Source organism: Protopterus annectens, chromosome 12.part0 (assembly GCF_019279795.1).
Source record: "Protopterus annectens isolate FY-2018-M chromosome 12.part0, PAN1.0, whole genome shotgun sequence".
NCBI lineage: Eukaryota > Metazoa > Chordata > Ceratodontiformes > Protopteridae > Protopterus > Protopterus annectens.
In genome coordinates, this window is record NC_056746.1 from 404,435,335 (window position 1) to 404,441,334 (window position 6,000).

The following is a 6,000-nucleotide window of genomic DNA, read 5'->3' on the forward strand; positions in this document are numbered from 1 at the left end:
GAAAGAAAACACAAAGTAGGTCAGTGTGAAGGGTTACAGCTTAAGGAGAAGGAAGAGAAGGAAGGCAAGAACACAACTACTAGACTGAGAGTATGAAGTTCAACTTACAAATGAAAAGTACCTTTTCATGAAAAAGAGTAGTGAACAAATAGAAAAGATTACACAAATGAGCTGCGGACGAAGACCTCCACAAAGCCTCGAGTATGTGACAGTATAGGAAAAGAGGTACGCGAGATTGAAAGGTGCTAGCTACAAAAAAGGCATAAAATATGCATAGTCTCTTTATGTCAACACAATCATGCTATGCTAAGTGAAACAGAAGCATACTGCTAGTTTAGAACCAACAGAAATGGGCTAGGGTCCAGTGCAGTGCACATCACTGCACAATAACAACCCTGGCAAACATATGACAGTTTACATTGATTGGGGATTTTTAATTTTATCTTCATTTCTTACAAAATAAAAAACAAATCAAAACCATTTTGAATGGGCATCAGTCAAGGGTTCTTGCATTATTATAAAAGAAGTAAAACAGGATGACAGGATGTCCTTCCTTGGATCACTGTTGCAGCAATTCCAATACTGATGGGCTACCCTGCCCAAAGTAACGTCACATCCAGAAGGTGTACACCTAAGCCAGAATCTGCCCGATGCTCCATAGATCTGGTGTACAACCTCAGTCTGTGGGCATAAGGATACATAAATGGATGCATGAGTGCAAGATTCTCAGACTTTTTCTGCCAGTCCAAATGCAGGATCTTCTCTCGTCTGTCTGCTAACAGCATTGTAGTCACTGCTACCAATTGCCTGCACTTAACCAGATAAGTGTTCCATTGGGGAACTTTCTATTTTATTATCTTATATAAAAAGAGTTGTTAAATCTCAGCTAATGGAGGAAGTGTGATTGTCATAGGTGGATACCTTATAAAAGGCCTACACGAGCAGTGTCTATATTGTTTAGGGGGTGAACACGATTACAGAAATTGCAGTATCTGTCAATCATTTGTCCCAAAAACTAACAATACCAGACATTCTTCCTTAAATACTTAGAGATCCCATGTCAGATCCTCCTCGCACAAACTAAGATGGCAGGACCCTTGGCCTCAGATGTCCCAATTGCACCCAAAAGGAAGATCCACAAAATCTGGGCCTGAATCTTCAGCTGCCCAGTCTGATTTGCATTTTCCCACTGAAATGCAGCAGGAAGACATGGTATGTCCAATTCCTTTTCATATACAACCCTGCTGGAGGCCGGTATGGTGTCTGCTTCCCGCACATGTGATAAGAGTACCATGACTGTAAAGAAGGGGAAATCTGAGGTGATAATTTCAGAGGGACCAGAGGGCATACCGAAAATCATTGTTAGGGAAAATGTACATGGTTAATGATGGTTTAGTGCCCTGACAGACGTCTTGAGTTTTGTTAGGGTGCTCAGTCAAGCTACACAAGTATCCAGACATACTATAAAATGCAGTTATGATGCTGCAGATGTTTCCCCCAGCACCGCAGCTATTGGTTCTGTCAACTGCAGATATGCTTGACTTCACCTCCATTCCCTACCAGAGGATACCCAGGCCAAGCTTTTGAATTTTCCTCTTCATAGGGACCTTTTGTTTGGCCCTACTGCAGCTGAGCTTTACAAAACTCTACAGGAGGGTAAAATAATGCAGCATTTTAAAACTATGTTCTCACTTCTGTCCCCAGATATCAAAGAAAACATCCTTCCAAACCCACTTCCTCTGTCTAAAAGCAGAAAAACCATATCCACAAGGGAGGAAACAGCCCAAGAAAAGATTCTGGAAAGCCTACCAGGGACCCCAAATCTGGAAAAACTCCTTTTCCAAATAAATTAGCATCCGTCTGAGTCTGACTATCTTATGCCCTCCCCCAGTGGCAGCTGGTGACTTTAAATCAAAGGGTGGCTGCAGGAGACAGTTGAATGGGTGGGGCCAATGGGAAGGGGTGTGACCAACTAGAAAGTGGAGGGGCTATGCTCAAAACCACAAAAACTGGGACTTTAAATATGCTGCCCTGGGTGCCAAACTGGCATTATGACAGTCCAATCAAGACAAAATGAAATGAAGAAAATAAATATTTCAATGCATTGGCTACATGACAGCTTACTTAACATCTAGGTGGAAACAAAAAGGTGAGGCATGAAAAAATAACTTCGTTTTTAAATACATTACTGGAATGCCAGTCAAAATCAAGTACAAAAAAACAAGCAGCACTCAACTCAAACCACTTCTTGCACTGTAGTTCTAATTATAATTTATATTCAGCTTTACAAATGTACCAAGTAACATGCTGAAAGTAGCAATGTCTGTGATACACCCACTTGTAAAAAGGTTTTATCCAAAAATGACCTGCTGCCTGACAACAACTATTTACTTGTTTCATGGGGAAAACATGATCAAAGTAAAAAATGAACAGCAAACAAAAAACAAGCTCAAGATAAATTGCTTAAAGGATTACTGCACAGGTTATGGACCACAAGTGACAGAATGGCATTCTGTTTAGTTTACTGGTAAAGCCTACAAAGACAACTGCAAGTTTCCCAACAAATGTAGTGACCTTCTGAAAATACTGTAATCCTGCCCTTTATTACAAATACTGTCATATGCATTTCAACACCTAAGGCTTATTATACCTTATCTAGTTAAGTAAATATTCTCTGCATGGCAACAACAAAAAGGCTTTCAATGTTGGTAATTTTTTAACAGTATGCTTATTACAGCTTACTTGCATCTTATAATCTCAGACAAGCTTACCTGATGGTCATTAAAGCATTGCTACTTAAACAAAGAACAATAGGCACTGCAACAACATGCATTTTCTGAATAATCATTATCATAAATCAACAGTATAAACATGACAGAAAACCAGAACATTCTGCAAAATCAAGGATAGATGAAAAGTCACTGTAGTACTTGTGTTTACTTTGGATGGGGGGGGGTACTCTGCAAACCTACGCTGCATAACTGCTCCTTGCCTTGCTTTGACACATCTACAGTCACTACATGGGGGAGTGGGTTGCAACAAACCTGTCATAACTAGAAATGTCTCTGGCTGATGGTGATGGCCCTGACACATACCTCTCAACCTAAGAGCAAAAAATCTGGACAAAACCATAAACAGAAGTGGGACAAAGGGCCAAAAATAAGGACAATTTTAAATAGTGCTCTTATAAATTTAGAAAGATAATAGAATGGTAGGTCTTGCATTAGTATACATTTTCTGAAGGGTAAGACATCTGAAACTCAAATGTCGGTCACTATTTTCTAACTTCAGTCTTTAATGATTTGCAACTAATTTGCCAGAAAACCACAATTTTATGAAAAAATGTGATCCAAAAGTATAAAATAGCCACACAATACAGCTGGGAACTTGTCAAAAGAAGGGACACTTTTTAATATTAGTACTGTTAGTTTTTGAGCAGCTGACAAAATAAGAGACTCTGTATACATTTCTGAAATAAAAGTAATCTATAACTCTGATCATTACAATTATTTCTTAATTGTAAACCCTCTACATTTTTTTCCAAAATTGCCATTTTGTGGAAGGATTATTAGGGGGAGAGCAACATTTTGAGCCAAAGTCGGGGACAGTTGAGAGGTCTGGATATACCTAATTCTATAAAGTGATTTATCTGCACGTACCTCTTGACCTCAATGCAAGAAATTTGGACAAGGCCAAATATATTGAGGGAACATACAGACAGTACTAAAAATTGCTGTTATATAAACTTAGACAGTTGATAGAACAACAGGTCTTGCTTTAGCATGCATTTTTTTGAAGGGTATGAAGTCTGACACTCAATGTCAGTCATTATTTAGTGACTTCATTCCTAACCCATTTGCCAGAAAACCACACATTTTATGAGGAATAAACCAAAAATAAGAAGCAAAAATCTATTCATTCTGTGAAATATCTGGACAGTTGAGAGGTATTGTTCAGCCGGGGCTGTCTGAGTTTGCCACCCTTCCTCCCTCACAAAATCATGTCCCATTACTTGGCTATTTCACCCCATTTACCATTGTAATGTGCATACTACTTTACTTCTATGATTATTTGAATTTCATTTAAAAGTTTTATTTTACATTTTACAGCACAGCACTAATAGACATCTGCTAAACAAAAAAGAATGCAGTCTCATAATGAAAATAGACTTGGCATTAAAACTTCTCTGCCCTTGAAAATCACATTAATTGAAACAGCATTTAACCCCACATTCAAAGAAAATACATCTGGCCAGTGGCAGATAAAGATTAAACTTTGGGCTGTTTTCAAATCATAGGCTTCTTGCACACAAAACGTACATGTGTTCTTTGATACACCTTCCTGACTGTATTAAATTATATTCCTTGTATAATACAGTACAGTTGTTAGCAGCATTTTAAATGTATTGTTTTGAACATTTTTCTAGTAAACAATGAAACAAAATACATGCACCAATAAAGATAAAACTGCCCAATTCAGAAAATGTCCATCATAGAAGTCTACTCAGACTTCTACAATTCACCAGTATCAGTAAATATGCACAATCTCTGCAGAAATAAAAGTCATCTAAATAATTCCACATTAAAGAGATCTGTAACTAATGAAGAGGTTGCTGCTAGCAAACAACTTTATATTTCATTGTTTCATCTACAAATAAAGTGTATGTTGCCCTTGAGGAATAAATTGCCCATGTTACATTAAAAAAAAAAATGATAAGCTAGTAATATTGCAATAGGGAATGGATGGCAAACTGATAACAGGTTGATCGTTACTAGGTATCGCCTCCAAAGAGGACATTCTCAGGACTGCAGCATCCACCTCCTTTAAAAGTAAAAAACAGTAATACATCTACATACTGTGGGAGTAGAACCCACAGCCTTCTGCATCAAAAGCAAGTACACTACCTGTTGTGCTGTAAACAATGCAAGCAGACTCAGCATAAGCAGCACTAAACTGGTCTTCCCCTGAAGCTCTTAGCTCCTTGTAAAATCCACCTGACGCTCAACTCTGCAGCACATGAACACAAGAAATCTGGAAAAAGCCAAAATTTAGTGGGGGAGGGGACAAAAGCACAAAAAACAGGGACACACTTTAAACATTGCTTTTATAACCTTGGAAAGTTGCTAGAATAAAATGCTGTGCTACTGCCATGCATTTCACTGCCAAGCCTTGAACCCAAGACACTGTGCACTACAATCAGAGTAACATACCACTATGCCAAATCAGCTGTTTCTTGAAAGACAGAAAGACTGAAACTTAAATAGCTATCATTTAGTGAATTCAGTTCTCACCATAGCTCTCAACCTCTTAGCAAAAAACATCTGGACAAAGCCAATAATGGGGGAATACAGCCTCAAAAATAGGGACAAATGTTAAATATTGATCTTATAAACTTAGAAAATTGCTAGAATAAAATGTTTTGTGTTAGCATGTACTTTATGAAGAATATGAAGTATGAAATTCTAATGTATGAAAACCAGAAAACCACAGATTTTATGAGGAAAATAACAGAACAAAAATATGAGGAAAAAAGTTGAATGCTTTTCACAAGCAGTGGTGGGTAGGGAATTCAGGTTCTTGCTACCTGCACCCAAGGTTGAGGGGTGCAGTCCAGTAGCACAATCCGCCACTGCCCTCCCTCAGTCCAGAAACTACCTTGGCCAGGAAGTTTACTCTCTCCCTCCAAGCTTGGAAATTCATCTCTTCAAACAGATAGGAGGCTTAATATAAGACATGGTTAAAAATGTCTTGGGGGGAGCTTCTCTAATTGAATGGAATTTGTTCACCTCCACCTAATCAGGCCCACCTTACCCCCCATCTAGAACAGTCCAAGGAAAAGTTTTTATTCAAGACTCTTTCTGGTCCATACCAGATTTCTCTCACCTCAACACTTTTTTGGAAGTGCCACCTTTCAAAATGCTCTCTTTGTAAACTCTACTTCTTTTCAACCCTCCACAAGCCTTTCTAGTTTGCCTAAACTTGAAGGATTCATACCCATAC

At 38.4% G+C, this 6,000-nt stretch overlaps 1 protein-coding gene across 1 annotated transcript in view; it reads right to left on the bottom strand.

Moving 5' to 3' along the window:
• LDAF1 (lipid droplet assembly factor 1) overlaps nucleotides 1-6,000 on the bottom strand; it is a 218,101-nt gene that overhangs the window by 134,509 nt on the left and 77,592 nt on the right. The window lies entirely within an intron of this gene.